The sequence below is a fragment of the Megascapheus bottae genome, chromosome X (genome assembly GCF_031878675.1).
Source record: "Megascapheus bottae isolate mThoBot1 chromosome X, mThoBot2.hap1, whole genome shotgun sequence".
NCBI classification, from domain to species: domain Eukaryota; kingdom Metazoa; phylum Chordata; class Mammalia; order Rodentia; family Geomyidae; genus Megascapheus; species Megascapheus bottae.
In genome coordinates, this window is record NC_143547.1 from 99,009,055 (window position 1) to 99,027,219 (window position 18,165).

Consider the following 18,165-nt stretch of genomic DNA (forward strand, 5'->3'; position numbering starts at 1 on the left):
ATCAAATCCTTCAATTCCTTGTACATACTATCCAACCACTAAAGCACTGAGCGAAACCTACACAGATGTCTAGGTTTACTTCATCTACAATAGTCATAATCCATTAATCCAAGTCTTATTTTCTTCCTTATGACTAATGCCTCTGTATTTACTATCAGGATGCAATTACTGTGTAAAACAATATTTTTGCTTTTATTATTAATTTTGTTGATTCTAAAAGTACATATTCTTCTTTCCTCAGAATATGTTTGGCTCGGAAAATAAAAATCACAAAAGCATTCCATTAGCCCATGTTTATTTTTAATATGCCTTATTAATTACAAATATAATGCTCATAAAACAGTAAAAATTTGTGTCCCTAAAATTGTGTGAATGGCAATTGACACATGATTTCCCATATTCAAATATGTAAACAAATTTCTGAGGATCAGAAAATGAACTATGTGAATATTGCTTATTCCTAGAAAGTGGATTTCTCCATAGCTTGCTTTTTAAATTATTCATTAATTCACTGTTGATCTGTTTTGTCAGGATTTTATGCTCTAAAATTTATTACTTTCACTATGAAGGACACGATTGTATGAAACAAAATCATTTTTCCTAATTTCACACAAGCCTTCTCAATATCATTTTAACCATCAGTTTGCCTTTGATTTATGATTAATAATAAATTGTTTTGTTGTTATTACTTAAGGAAATACACAATTATTGGAAAGAAAACATTTGCCCCCACCATTCTCTTCTTTTCTCATTCCCAACTGGTTTTTTTCCCCTCAAACATACCCTCTTAATAGTCATGTCATATTGTAATCTTGTGTGTGTGTGTGTGTGTGTGTGTGTGTGTGTGTGTGTGTGTGTGTGTTTGCTCTAATCCTGGGACCTGAACTCAGTGTCTGAGTCCTGCCTCTGAGTTTTATTTCTTGCTCAGTGCTAATACACTATCACTTTCACCACATATCCACTTCCAGCTTTTTAAAATATATTGCATAAATCATGAGAATAGTTTAATAAAACCCACAAAAACTTTCCAAAGAAAGGAGGATAAAATTTAAGGGAAATGATATGGTTGCAGTGATTTTAATCTAAGTACATTGTATGAATATAAATATCACTGTCAAACTCCTTGCATAATTATACTCAAAAGTTTAAAAAATGAAAGTGAATTTGAAGATGGACTTTTTTTTTTACATGAGCACAGGAACGCATCCACGTACTTAAGCTTTCTTTGATTATTTTACAGAAAATTAAGCATTAACTATACAAGAATAAAACTTCATCTTTTTTCTTTGCAATAGGAATTAATTTTATCATTATAAGTTATCATTGTTAAATTGGATAGCTATAAACTTTAAGTATTTATTTCCTGTGTACTTAAGTAATCAAAGATTACTACCTTGCTCGTTGATGTATGGAAACTTGAGGTTTCTATTCCTGGAAGTCTAAGACTGACATGTTTGCTCCCATGCCACAGTAAAACAAAATCGTAATCACATTTATCACTAGCCACCTCCTACTCCCAGGTTAAGTGGTATTAAAAGTGCAGACATATCCTGTTTTATATAATACATACAGAGAAAGAGAAAAAATATATATGAAATTAATTTTGAAAAGCAGTTGAGTAGCATATATGTTCCAGAAGGTTCTGCAGCATACATATAGTTCACATGACACATTACAGTTTACTCTTTATGGGGGTTAGGATATTAATTTTCACACTTTACTATATGTGGAAAAATATTTGCATGTATGCTGTAATGACCATTTATTGCTGTTCTCTGAAATTGTAACATTTTTTTACCAGTATTTGAGCTTTTGATTCTGTTGACTCTCTCTTCGTAGTTCTTCAACTGACACCATGATAAGTTTGAATATTTTGTCTTTAAAGTTTGAAGGCAAATATCATTTTTAATATGGGACTATTTTGCTTTGTTTCCTTTACTACTAGTTGTACAGATAAAATTTAATGTTAATTAAAAATACCTAGCATAATGAATATGTTGAGTCTCTTGGAATTGTAAATATATCTTAATTTGTTTTCTCTGTTTATTGCTTTATAATAATTTCAGTAATTTTTCTAATAGAATTCTGATAATTCATGCCAATCAAATTCCAATTATTTTGTTTAAAAATATTAAAAAAGCTAACAATGGCTCAAAAGTTATGTGCATATGATTCACAAAATAATATTTATCAAAATGAACTCCAAGAAATGGGGACAATTTTTTTTTATTTTTGCTATGTTGCTGTTTTTGCTTCCTATACCTTTAGACTTGTGTGTAAGTATATCATTTGAAGAGATGGCAAGAGATAAAAGAAATGGATACACGAAGGGTGAACAGATGCAGCAGTGAAACACACTAGATATTATGTTCAAAATGAAATATAAAGCCAGGCGTAGTGGCTCACTCCTATAATCCTAGCTACTCAGAAGGCTAAGATCTGAGGATCAAGGTTCGAAGCCAACCTAGGCAGGAATGTCTATGAGACTGTTACCTGCAAATAACCACCAGAAAACTGGAAGTGGCACTGTGGTAGAGCTGTAGCCTTGATCTGAAGAGCTCAGGGACAATGCCCAGGCCCAGAGTTCAAGCCCCATGACTGAATAAAAACCAAAAACAAAAGACAAAACAAAAAATGTAATATGAACAATTCTTCCTGACAAAACAAGCATATAAATGAACAATTCTACCATCTATGAATTCTTTTTACGTGAGCACAACTTTTGTTTTTCACTTTCTTATTTGTTGGGAAGAAGAGCTCATATGTCCATAGTACTACTTACACATTTGTGTTTGTATGTCTCTCAACTTATTGATAAGAAAGACTTCAACTCTTCCTTATGGAAGTTAAGTAATTATGTCTATGTGATTGTAGCCCTATATATCTATCAATTCATTATTGTGGATATTTATTCCCTATGTGATTCTGTTATCTATCTGTAACACAGGGAAACAGAATTCAAAAGGCAGATTTATAATAGGATAAAAAGAAAATACAGAGCTGGAAGTGTGGCTTAGTGGTAGAGTACTTGCCTACCATGCACAAAGTCCTGGGTTTCATTCCTCGGTAATACACTGAAAAAGCCAGAAGTGATGCTGTGGTACAAGTGGTAGAGCGCTAGCCTTGAAGAATCCCAAGGACAGTGCCAAGATCCTGAGTTCATCCCCAGGACTGAAAAAAATATGAAAATTGGTAGCAAATGAATTATTACTTACTATAAATTTGTACTATGGAAATTCCTATGAATCTTCTAATACTTGATAAGTAACTACAGAATTATATTTAGATCCACACCGTGATTACATTCACACATTATTTCTAAGGTGGGAAAATCATTAGAGACATTAAAATGCTTAATAATTGTATTAGTACATTTTATTGTCGTTGACAAAAATTTTTGACATAAGAAAACTTGAGGAAGGATTTATTCTTGATGAAATTATCAAAGCTGTTTGTATGTTATTGAAAGGAAAGCAATTCATGACATGGTAACTAACAAGCAGAGTAAAACGGGTATACCAGATGGGGAAAAATATATCCTCAGTGAACAATTTTATCTACCTAAGTCTTACTTCCTTAATTTTCCTTATCTTCCCCAAATTACACCATCCAATAGGAACTAAACACTTAATATATGAACCTAGGGGACATATTTCATATTCAATTCAAAACATTCTGCCCCTGACACCCAAAGGTTCATGGCCATCCCATATTGCAAAAAATAGTTATTTCATCTTGAGGAATCCCCATAGCCTTAACAGTTCCAGCATTGTTTCAAAGCCTAGTCTATCCAGGCACCAGTGACTTCCTCATATAATCCTAGATATTCAGGAGGCTGAAATCAATTCTAGATACTCAAGAGACTGAAATCTGAGAATTACAGTTGAAAGACTACACAGGCAGATAAATCCTGAAGGCTTGTTTTTTTCCAGTTATCAAGCAGAGACATAAGTGGAGCCAGGCATGGTTCAAGTCATACAGTACCAGCTGTGAGTGGAATGATCATGTAAGCATGCAAAGCCCTGAGTTCAAATACCTACTAATACCAACACACAAACACAAACACACACACACACACACACACACACACGCACGCACACAATCATACACACACATCAAAGTCCAATGTCTGTTCTGAGATTCAATCAAATGATTATCTTTGAGCACCTATAAAATCCAAGGCAAAATAGCAAAGATGAAAAGTTCCCATCCATATAGGCATTCTACCACTGAGCCACTCCTGCAGCAGTAAGCATCTCCATTCTAAAAGGGATGCATGAGTTTACAGAAAGAAAGAACATGACCAATGACAACTAGAGGCATAGAAAAAAACCCCACTAAATCCTCTAACTCCTTGTATATAATGTTGCCTTTTAAGAAAATCTTACAGATAAATTGGAAACATTATAATAGATTATAATTATGTGTTTAAATTAATATTTAATTTCTGTGGACTTCAGGCAATTTCTACTATTTTTGTTCATTAAAATTTTGAAATGTCATCACTTGGACACATTTTTAATATTAACAGTGTTTGTGTTGGTCTATTATGTCAACTTAAGTTTGATTTTCAAGTTTATCCAATGACTATAAGAGCTAACAGTGACATTATATTGACTTTATTAGTAAGAAAATAATGGAGACCTAGAAACATTTTAAACAAATGAAAATTCATAGAATAAGAAAAGGTCATCCTTTCAAGTGTGTACTTAATTATGTGTCTATATTTGCTTTTTGTAAAGTTCCAATTAAAATGGAAAATCCAATGTGGTTTATGGCTTATCTTAACAGTTTTGCAGTTAAGTTCAAATGAAAGCTATAGTTGAAAATTTAAAATATTATCATATGACTGCTGTCATCTACTCACACATAGAAATAAACATTAATAAATAAGTATATGTAGAACTTAAATGACTTGGTGATTTACTATTTGTCTTTAGTATTCAGTCTGCTGTTAGTGAAAGATAATGTATTCTGCATGATTAGATAATATACCCAAGAATTTTCATATTGCCAGAATAATCCCACTAGATAAACTAGGGTTTTCCATTAAACAAGTTATTTTCTATTAATTTTTGTACAGATTCTTCATTAGATTGAAAATCATTATTATTTCTATTTTAGTGGACTTTTCTATGAGACATTTGAATTTTATCAATTATTATCTTTGCATTTAATAAAATGAATGAGATTTCTTAAAATTTTATCCATTGAATACGTTGAGTTACAACAGATAATTTTAACCATAACTCTTATGATTAAATCCTACCTTGTTATAAATTCATTGCCCACTTTACATGTTAACCATTTGATATTTCATTAAAAGTTATTTTATCTGTGTTTATGAGGAATGTGATTTGAACTTTTCAAAAAATATTTTTTACAATTTGGTATACGATCACATTAGCTCATGACAAAATAAAATGAACTATTAACTTGAAGAGTTCGTTTCATCTTATACCTTGAATGTTTGATAGAGTTCATCAGTACATACTCGAGTTTTTAGTAAATGTATTTACTATACTTCATATGCTGCTATTCATATCAATTGTTTCTTAAGATATTGCTATTTGCTGTCTTTACAATTGTTATTATTTTACCAAACACACAAAATCATTGATAAATTTCTTTATTTAGTATCTGTAAGATTTGTAATAACATTTATTTTATTCTGGACATTGGCGTATTTTTTGTTTTCTTTTCTGTGCTAGTATGGGGAGATGAACTTCTGGAATTATGCTCTTCTTTGACACACTACCCTTTGAACCATGCCTCTATTATTTTTTAAATTAATTTTATATATAATAAGTAGTGATTAATTTGTTTAGTTTCTTTTTATTTCTATGAGGCAATCATCCCACTACTTGTTTAAAAGACAATTTCTCCTACTGAATTGATATGCTTTCCAAAAATCAGCTATTGCACTGTCAAATTATAAATGCATTTTAAATTCAGAGAAAGTAGCTTTCTCCAAGAAGAATTAAAGTTTCATACATAGTCTAACTTATTCCCTTTACTAGAGTAAACATCACTTATATTTAAATGATTCTGAGTTGTGTCTTTTCTATAAACCACTAGTTAGAAATCAAGCATTTACCTGAGTTCTGTGAGCTGATTTGGGAAGTTATCAAACTTGACCAAAGATTCACAGAATCCCAAAATAATATCTGGTTGACTAAAAATGCTGTTGGCCCCATCTTGTCAGAGGAAACATGCCATTATTGTCAGATGTGAGATTTACTAGATTGTGTCTGACTCATAGAACATGTGATTTAAGAAATGAAATTATGAAAGAGCAGGGGATAAAAGCCATTTTATTTCTTAGTATGGAAAGGCATCACTAGGCAATTACCTGGGATGAAAGTTACCAATAGAACTGAGGTGAAATATAGTCTCAGAAAGATGACTCATGTCTTGTAAGGAAAAACAAGCTAAATACAAAAAAACAAACTAATTAGAAAAGTAGAGAGACAGCCAACCAATTGGGAAAAGATATTTACCAATAATAAATCTGACAAATGCTTAATATCCAGTATCTACAGGGCACTCAAGAACTAATCCACCCAAACCCAACAAACCATTCACTAAATGAGCAAGGGAACTAAAGAGAGACTTATCAGAAGAAGAGGTTAAATGGCAGAAAAGCATATGAGAAAATGTTCATCATCCATGGTCATAAAGGAAATACAAATAAAAACAACCCTAAGATATGACCTTACCCCAACAAAATGGCCAAGATTTTGAACTCAGACAATGAGAGTTGCTGGCGGGGTTGTGGAGAAAAAGGAACCCTACTACACTGCTGGTGGGATTGTAAACTAGTTCAGCCACTCTGGAAAGCAGTGTGGAGGTTTCTTAAAGAACTGAAAAAGACCTTCCCTACGATCCCACCATACCACTTCTGGGCATCTACCATGAATATCATAACCAAAGATATGATAAGGACACCTGTTCCGCTATGTTTATCTCTGCACTATTCACAATAGCCAGGCGATGGAAGCAAACCAGATGCCCTACTGCAGATGAATGGATACAGATAATGTGGTATATATATATACAATGGAATTGTACATAGCCAACAGAGAAGATAAAATACTGGTATTTGCAGGGAAGTGGATGAATCTAGAGTGAATCATGTTGAGTGAGACAAGTCAAGACCAAAGGAAATAAAGGCGCATGGTATCCTTAATATGTGGCTATTAGATCCAAACAGTAGAAGAGAGATGACTCAATATTTGCATACCCAATGCTATGGACATGGTACTGGAAATATAAACATAATTACATAGACATAAAATCCCATGACTCTATAGACAATGTTTTATTTCATAAATATGTATCTATGATATACAAACCCTTAGCCTAATTTTGATTATGTTCTAAAAACTGAGTGCCAGTGATTGTATATAGAGATTCCCTTCTTGAATACTTGTTTGTTAAACATGTCATTTGAAATATGATGTAAAAACCAATGTTAATACATTCTTTAATAAAATAAAGTTGAACAAGTTTTTATTCCCACCAACAGTGTAATAGACTTCCCTTTTGGCTACATCCCTGACAGTGTTTGCTATTGGTATTTTTCTTAATAATGGCTATTCTAACAGCAGTAAGGTGGAATCTCAATTTTTGGTTTGTATTTCTTTGAATGTCAGAATCGTTAAATCCTTCATGTGTCTATTAGCCATTACTTTTTGTTCCTCTGAGAAGTCTCTCTTTAAATCTTTAGCCAATTTATTGATTGGGCTGTAGAGTTTTTGAGGTTTTATTTTGTGAGGATTAATTTTTTAGCTCTAAGTATATTTTATATATGAGGCCCTTGCCTTATGGGTAACTAGTGAAGACTTTCTCCCAATTTGTAATTTTTCTATTTATCTTGCTAGCTATGTCCTTTGCGATGCAGAAGCTCTTCAGTTTAATACAATTGCATTTACTCAGCCTTTCTTTGATCTGTTGATTCTGGATCTTTGTATAGGAAGATTTTTTTTTCCCCAGACCTAGAAGGGTTAAGATATCCGATACCCTTCCTATAATATTTTCACAGTATCTGGCCTTGCATTGAGGTCTTTGATTCATTTACACTTGATTCTGGTGCAACATAACACATGAGTGTCTAACTTCAGTTTTCTGTATATAAATAGCCAGTTTTGTCATCACCATATATTGAAGAGATTGTCTTTCCTCCAACATGTGTGCTTGACTCCCTTATCAAATAGTAGGTGGCTACATGTTTGTGGGCTTATTTATGGATCATCTGTTCCATTGGTCCATAGGCCTATTCTTGTGCCAATACTAAGCTGGTTTTATTGCTATGACTTTAAAATAAAGATTGATATTTGGCATTAATATTTCTCCAGCACTCTTCTTCCTATTAAGGATTGCTTTTGCTATTCCGGATCTTTTGATATTCCATATGAGTGTTTGGATTGATTTCTCTGTTTCTTTAAATAAAGTTGTTGGGAAAGAAGTATGGAGGTTCCTTAAAAGATTTTTTTTAAAAGCCGGGTGCTGTTGGTTCATGCCTGCAATCCTAGCTACTCAGGAGGCTGAGATATGAAGATGGATGTTCAAAGCCTGATTGGGTAGTAGTAATAATGTGATAGCTTCTTTTTGGTGGAGGGTGTGGTGGTTGTAGGACTTGAACTCTGGGTCTGGGCATTGTCCCTAAGCTCTTCAGCTCAAGGCATCATCCTACCTCTTGAGCCACAGTAACACTTATGGTTTTCTGGTGGTTAATTGGAGATAAGAGTCTAACAGCCTTTAGTGCTCAGACAAGCTTTAAACCACAGATCCTCAGATCTTAGCCTTCTGAGTAGTTAGGATTACATGCATGATCCACCGTGCCCAACTAGTGTGGTAGGTTTGAACTAAAGAGCTCAGAGTCAGTGCCTAGTTCCTGAGTTCAAGCCCATGACAAAAAAGCAAATGAAAAAAGAAAAGAAAAAATTAAACCTGCCCTGTGACCTAGCAATGTCACCCCTGGCAACTGTGCAATGGGCCACAAATAAGTCCACAGTAAAGCCACCAGCACAACCATGTTTATTGAAGTTTTGTTTACCAGAGCCATGATATGGAATCAACTCAGATATTCTTCAGTGGACTGATGGATGAAGAAAATGTGATATATATACACAATGGAATTATACTCATCCATCGGAAAGGATGATATGCACCATTTGTAGGGAAATGAAAACATGTGGGGGGAAAAATCAGAGGCAAAATACATAAGCTGCATGGTTTCTCTCATTTGTGGTAACTATAATGTGCCTATAAATCTACAAGTAAACACACTGGTGACTTAAATATATATATATATATACATATATAGATTCATACATAAAACTGGAGCATATAAATTATGCAGGATCCTAATTATTAACATACAGTGGGTGAGAATCTATGGAAGGGAAATAATGGGATACGGTGAAGGAAACGAAGACATTGTTCAACAAGAATTGTAATCATTACTGATTACCTGATTCATGTAACAGTAACCCCTCTGTCTATGAACTCTACTATAACAATAAACAATAAAAACACTGAATACACTTTAATATGAACAGTAATATTTAGGGTTAATTGGCTAGAAAAAAATAATATTTTATCTGCCACTGTGATGCAAGTTCATGCGTCTACCTCTGAAGATGTCTATGTGAAATAATAAAACAATTATATTTTACAATTAAAAAAAGAAGTTGAAAAAGTCAATCCTTAATTATTGATATTCTGTAATAGATAAAATAAAGCTAAATGTCACCATTTGTTTGGGACTCTAGTTTTGGACCCAGAAGAGATTCTAGTTAGTGTGAATGTTGAACTAAAGTTGCCCTAAGGGGAAACAAATTAGGCTACTACAATGAAGAATTCCTCCAATAGTACCATCAGTAATAAGCCAATGAATGTAGAGAAAGAGAGGAAAAACTACTGAAACCAGTTTATCATGTGAAAGAGCTGTCTTATTTTATAAATCAGTGCTATCATCTCCCTGAGGAATTTCTATCACATTGCATTGTGAAAATGACTATTGAAGGGGCACAACTTTTTATTCCAAATGCATCAAAATGGATAGTCATAGTTTTGGCCAAAACTACTCAAAAAATCTAGGCATCACTAGTCATCAGAGAAATGTAAATAAAAAACAACATGCAATATCATCTCACATCCATTAGAATGACTTATCTAACAAGCAATAGCATATTTGGATATTTTGATCAGATTTTGTTGAATATAGTATCTAGTACACTGTTGTTAGGAATGTTGAATGGTATAACAATTTGGAAAACAGTTTGTATTGTCCTAAGGGTTAAAATCAGATCTACCATATTACTTAGTAATCCTTTTAGATGTTTAGCCAACAATACAATCACTACATCATATAGGAATTTATACTGCTGCACTCATTGCAGTTCTATTGATACGTTATCAACTTCTGTTCATTTACAGATTAACTGATAATGAAAATGTAGCCCATAAATAAACTGTGAAATGTTACCAAACCCTAAAAGAACCCAATCTTCTCATTTGACAACCTGGATAAATCTGGAATATATCATGTTAAGTAAAATAAACTAGTCAGAGAAATATATTATTCCACTTATACATGGACTTTAACATTAAAAATGGGACTCATATACAGATATGGAAAAGGAAGCAATGATTTAAATGGTTAGGAGTAAAATATAATGAAAGGGAGATGTAGGTCAAAAATATAAAACACTACATATATCTAAACACCTAGATGTTTAAATTAAAAATTAATAAAATTAGGCTGTGTGGTGGTTCAAGACTATAGTTATAGTTGAATGAAAAGTGTCAATTGGAGAAATATGATTCAGACTAATCTGTGCATAAAATTTTATGAGGCTCCATGTCGATAAATGACTAGGTCATGATATGCACTTGATATCCACGCTATACGGGAAGCACAATATCTATGCATACAGTAGCGGTATTATTGCCAGTGACACAGGACAAACAAGTAGGTGGGTTTTAGCCCAGGTTTCTCTATGCGTAAAGTAAGAGAATACCTCCAGAATAAGGAAAGCAAAAAGCACAACAAGCATGGTTCAAGTGCACGACATCTGCACTTCTCTAAAGCAGAGCTCTCCTAGTTCACCTTGAGCTAGGTATCTACAATTCCATGAATGGCTTCTCTTACCACTAGGCCTTTGAATCTGGGTGAAAAGTCCCTATGATCCAGCTAGACACCAGGATGGCTTGTGATATTACTCAGATCCGGTTTCCCTACTTCAATCTTTTGGGTGAATTCTTACAGGGGCCAATTCTTCTACTTAATATTGTGACGTGAAACCTTGTCAATGAATTCTGCATAGAGGCTAAAGTTAGCAATGTAAGTGTTGGATAGAAAGTGTGGAGAATTTGAGATTTAATAGACTTTATGTGATAGAGTTGTATTTCTTTTGTCTGAATGTGTTGTGGAGATGGACATTATATTTTCTGAAAGATTCTTGGACTTTCTCTGTAAAATACAATATATGCTAATCTACCTTTAAAACAATAGTAATTAAATTTGCAAAATGGTAGTGATTAAGATTGTCCATGCAGAATATTAAATAAAACCTATAATGATAAGTGGGCCAGTTTGCTATGAGGAGCTTATACTGGAGTGTATAATTTTTCTGGTAGCAACTATTAGGAATTTGGACTTTGAGGGGCAATTACTAGCCTATCATCAGACAATAGTTACAAGATGATTTATTTTTGTCCTGTTATTAAAAGAAAAAAAATGTAGTCTTGGGACCAGGAGTATAGCTTAGTGGTAAAGTATGTGTATAGCATTTATGCAGCACTGGGTTCAGTTAAGAGACAGAGATATGAAAGATATGAAATATTCATAATTTCTGGGTGCAATGGCTCATGCCTATAATCCTAGCTACTCAGGAGGCTGAGATCTGAGGATCGAGGTTCAAAGCCAACCTGGGCACTAAAAAACATGAGATTCTTATCTCTAAACTAGAAAACTGGAAGTGGCACTGTGGCTTAAGGGGTAGGTTGGTAGCCTTGAACTGAAAAGTTCAGGGACAATGCCCAGGCCCAGAGTTCAAGCCCTATGATAGACGAAAAATTGTGATATCTTGGGTGATGTCAAAGAGATATAGCAGTTTCAGAAAAATAAAATCAACTGAAATGAAGATATGCAACTCTATTTTCCCTGAGATTTTTTTCTATTTAAATATACATGAACACCAATGAATAGATATTAATTGAAGAGCAAAGAGCCTTTTGGTTCAGGAATCAATGTGTATTCTCAGATTTAGAAATATATCCCTGTGTGTTCCCTGGATTCATGAAAATTATAGACATAATCATCATTATTATTATTATTGTAATACAGGATAGGCTGAATCGAGACATATTCCACACACATGCTCTGGGGTTCTAAATTCTAAGATATGCTCTGTCTTGCAGCAAATGAGAAACTGGAAGATAGCTGTGTGGTAGATTCCACAAGGGGAAGACTTATGCTACTGATGGTAGCATAAGGACCACAAATGGATGTTGGTACACAGATTGGGCTTTGCTTAGTCATGAGGAGATGTGAATTTTCAAAAAGCTATAAAGTGGAACAGATGATGCCGCCCTAATTTTGGCTGCTGAGTCATATTTAAGACCAAGAAACACTTCATGTAGTGTCCCCCAGTTTATAAAAAAAATTTTCCTTACAGTAATAGTTTTGCTAGAGAATAGGCACACATTCATCTTACACAAAAACAAGAAGGAGATATGATGTGATGGCATATAGGCCTTTAAAAATGTATATTTATACTTATCATGAGCATAAATTAATATTGTATGCACAGTATAAATTCTTATTGGCATTCCTTGTGAGGAAAGCAATGTATTTTCTATCCTGCCTTTCTTGGAAGCTACAAGGCATGCTTGGTACACTGATCATGGCACCAAGACTGCAAGTAGCAGTGACTGCATTTATAAGCCTCTTAGAATTTGTAAAGGTCTGATATGCAACTTGTGATTTTATCTTACCTGATAAAATTGAAGTTGACAGTGAGAGCTTTTTGTGTTGCCTATTGATAAAGATACTCACTTCTAAGACAATTTAAGTGTTCTAAGCCTATTTAAGGTTGGCTAAACTTAGCTATGGTGTTTGGTAGGGTAGATATGCACAATTTAATTTTGCTTCTTATAATATTTTCAAATTATAAGAGATTAATTTTAATATAAATCCATCTTAAGTCAGGCTGCAATTAATAATTTAACATATTTGAATGTATACATAATATATAATTGTGTCTACTTAGTTGATAACTAAGTCAAGTTTGGGCCACATAATGAGAATGTACTGTTGTGCGGAGTTTAGAATAATTGTAATACAACATCTAAAGCAAGCACAAAACCTTCAAAATAGATAAACTACTATAAAATTCACATGACCTTAGCAGAATTGAAAGTCATGGTATATTCTTTCAATTCGTTTGTAACATTGGTTAGATGTGTGACATTAGGTAAATTCTTCAATTAGCCTAAATTTGTTTCATCATTTTTATAATGTACCTAACCATTCCTAAAACTAGTAGCTTATTTTTCAGATGTAAAACAAGAGAAGGCAAATAAAAAGCAAAGAGAAACAAAGTAAAAGCCAAAAGCAAAATAATCCATAGTGATGTCAGTGATTATGTTATTACTATTAATATAGCTATTATTACATACTTCACATGAGCCAAAGAATTATTTGTCATAAATGTATTCTCATTGTTACAATCATTTTTTTTCTTTTTTTTCAGTGTATTTGTATCACTGGATACTATAATGTATAGGTATGTGTTAAAGGATTGGTTTCAAGGTTATAATGTTATAAAGAGATGGTGGAGTCTTTCAAAATTAATACCTAGAGAGAGGGAATTAAATCTTTGAGAGTGTATCTTTTAAGGAAATTTTGCCCAGTCTTTTCTCTATATGTTTTCAGCTTCTCATATTACAGTCCCTATATGTCACACACTTTGTATGCTGACTGTTTTTTCTTCATGAAATGTTTTTCTCTCCCTTTTTTGCTCATCCTTCAGATCTCAACTCCAGTGTTATGACCTAAAAATTCTTCTCAATGATAATTAGATACATTAGAATCCCTATGATTATGTACATTAGGTTGAAAAAAAGACTAATTTCCAAGTTTTACTGGTGAAGCTATGACTACATGGTTTTTGTTGTTGTTGTTTTTGTTGTTGCTTATGTTGTTGTTGTTCTATGTTGCCTGAAAGTTTTCAAAACCCTATAGAAGAGAGATGATCCCATAAATGGGAGATCTAAACTTTATAACTCTTCTGTGTTCACAGAAAATCACAGAAGAGTTTAGTACACACTAGAAACAATGTAAGATAGATGATGCCATTCTTTTAGTTTCTTAGTGAAACAAAGTATTAACTTGCCTTGTAAGAAAGGAAATGTTTATCAGCTCATCTAAGAGCTTCTACTTTATCCACATGGAATTGGTGACTTGGAGGTCCCTCCTAGATATTACAATCATGCCTGTCTCTTACAAGATTAACAAGTTCACTATCGTACTAATTCTTATCAAATGTAACCATGGTGTTTTATCTTCCATGTACAATAAAGGTGATCATACTGTCTTTGGAGATTTTTCCAGGCATAAATACTTAGAATCTAAGGTTTGATTAAAAAAATGAAGGGAGAAGTGAGTGTAATATAGAAGAGGTGAGTAAAATATGAGAGAAAATAAATTTGTAGAAATGAATACTTTCTTTCAAGGTTAACTACAGTTAACTTCTTATTAAAAATCACATAAATTTAGCTTAATATTTCAGAGTGTTCTGATGCTATGTAACTTCTTGGTTTGGAGAAATTATCAGATTTAGAGATATAATGTCATTTTATCTTTATTCTTCTGGCTAGATAATACCTTTCTCATCCACAATGGCACAATCCAAGCCTGTGTCTCATATTTACTGAAAAATCTCCAGAGAAGATACGGTAGCTATAATATCATAAGCTTTCTTTCTTTCCTTTTCCCTCCCATGATTCTCCCTCTCATTACATATATATATATATGCATATATATGTATATATGCATATACACACACACATATATATATCTAAATATGTTGAATGCATGGATCAATAAATCACTGGTTTAAATATATATGACAAAGAGTGGCAGGATCTGAAAGTGGCTACAGATGTAATGGTAGAAAATATTGTTCGTTTTCAACTGATTTAAGAAGAGAAGAGAATAGTTTTACTGTGTTTATAAAAGAATGTCATTTACATCCTATCAATTTATGAGTTACTTTATAGGGATACTTGGGCACTGTTATATGTCTTACTTTTAAATTCTGACTTCCTTTCACACAAAAAAAAACTAAATCAACCATAAAAGAGTATGCAACATTCTACTGCTAGACTGACCATGTATAACACAGAAGCATCAGAATATGCCCTTTATGTGAAATTTCAGTAGAGATTGAAATATTGCTTTGAGCCTTCCAAATCTCTATATAATACTGTACTGACAGATCAGAAAGTTAATTCATAACCTTCCAACCTTTTATGCTCCCAAAAATCACACAAAAAAGAGACAAGTTTAAAAACATGCCTGAACCATCCAGATAGCTTTATATATACTCATAAATGGTTCAATTTCATCTTCTCTTTGCTATTTCTTTTCATCAAGTATCTCTTTATATATGTAATTAAAATAGTCCATCATGGTTTTGGTTTTGACAGTAACAGCAGTCTTACACAGCCTTCGCCTTCAAAGGAGTAACATTGCATGTGTCAATCAGCAGTACTTTAAGGTATCTTTTAAGATTTGCAGAACACAGCACAGAATGAGTGGCATATCACCCATATCTACAGATTAAACTTTCAATCAGGAGCTACTCAGAGTTAAATCATTACAAGAATAATGTGGCTTGTGCACTAACAATCCTTTTGAAAGCTTTCCTATTTCTCTAAGCTTATAGGATCACAAAAGAGAAAAAAATGATTAAGCCTATCTTTATAAAAAAAGGAGAAGCAGCCATACAATGACTGAGACAAATTATTTTTTCTTTCTGAAAATATAAATGACTTTGTGAAACAATTCTAGATAAAACAGAAGGAAATGCTTAAGTTTGCAACAGTTTCCAAACTACATGGAAAAGCTATGTTTCACTTTCAGGGATCAGTTTTGTTTCTTGTCATAGAAAACTGTCATAGAAAATGAAATGCTAGTATTGTATTTCTTAATTTTTCATATAAAATGGTTTCTGAAATAAAAATATCCTAAAATTCAATTGTGATCAAATTGCTAGCATAGTTTTCACTAACATAGACATAATCTTGTAATACGACATTTCTGATGAGGAAATAAAAAAATTGTCTAATGTGTATATTCCAAGAAGGTAGCCCATAAAGGAAAAGAAGCCAGAATGTAATAGGGTTTGGAATACAGCTAGCAGGACACATATTAAAAGGCAGGCTGACCGAAATTTGTTTATGTTCCCTGTTGAAACTAGACATTATTTTTTTCCTGAATACAATTTTGGTAGAGTTATAATAGAGAAATATGGTAAATATCATAATCAAATAATGAACAGCCCCATTAAGCAACCATATCCTCATAATATGGTAGTTGATCTAATGTAGTGGGAAAGGCATTTTGTCTTTGTTATCTTCCTCAAAAATCCCATAGCTCCTGTGTAATCATGAAGAAAACATTAGACAAATTTCAGTAGAGAGGCCACACAAATTTATAAAATACAAACAATGGTCCAAGACAAATTGCCCTGGGTAAAGAAAGTTTACTTTCAAGTAACCCAAGCAGCTGGGTGCCAGTCACTCAAGGCCTGTAATCCTAACTACTAAGTAGGCTGAGATTTGAGGACTGAGGTTCCAAGCCAGCTGACACAGAGAATTCTGCAACACTTTTATATCCAATTAATCCAGAAAAAGCTAGAAGTAGCTTTGTGGCTCAAGAAGTTGAGTGCTAAAATTGAGAAAAAGAAGACCACAGAGAGTGTCTAGGCCCAGATTTCAAGCCCAAGATCTGGCAAAAAGAGAGAAAAGTAACCAGAGCAAATTATCTAGACCATTACTCAACGTGCAAGAATGCCTGCCTAGCACACAGGAGGCCTAAGTTTAAAATGAGTACTGTGAAAAAAGTACAAGTATAAAAATACAGAACTTGGAATAGACCTCCTGACAATCACAGAAAGAGAAACACTAATACTACAGTGATTTTTTTTCATTTTTCAATTTCACATGTATTCAAATGTTTGCTATTAATGTTATAATAGTATATTAAATGTATTATTATACTACTCATGATTTCATAATACATGCACATGATTTTTTGGGTAAAACAAATGTATACATATACATATATGTCTTTACCTAATTTTTGTCAGTGTAGTATATAATTTGCCTTTATATGGTTATATCACTGTTTCAATATCCAGACTTCTACAGATAAACTTGATTTCCTACAATATTTTTTGCCAGTCTTTCCACTTGAATTCACAGCCTGGGCACTGTCATTGGGCTTTCTCAAGGCTAGCATTCTATCACTTGAACCACAACACCACTTTCATCTTTTTCTGTGTATGTGATAGCAAGGAAATGAACCCATGGCTTTGCACATGCTACGTAATCAGTACCACTAGGCCAAACTCCCAGACCTACAATTATTACAATCATACCTCAACAGATTCTCTGGTACATTTCTTTCTATAAACACTAATTTTATAGAATTGGTGCCTTCACTTAGAAGTACTAAATGAAATTATACAATCCTGTACTTTTAACAATTATCGTCAAGGCTGGCCTAGTATATGTGAGGCTCTGGGCTGCATCCTCAGAAGAAAAAAATAAAAAAAACATCAACTACTTTGCAAAGATCTACATCAGTCTACATACCCACTAATAGGTATAGGAAAACATTTGATTCTGTAGATTCCAGACAACTTTGGATATGCTCTTTCCTTATTATTTATTAAAATAATAAGTAAACAATAAGAAAAATATTATGTCTACTTTTTACTATTTGATTATGATTGGAAATATAAGTGAAGTCAGGCCCAGAGAGGCAAAAGATCCATGTTTTCCTTTATATGTAGAAGCTAGAATAAGATGATGAATTTAGAAGTAAATACACTGATAATATGCCAGTATATAAAAGTATATCAACTG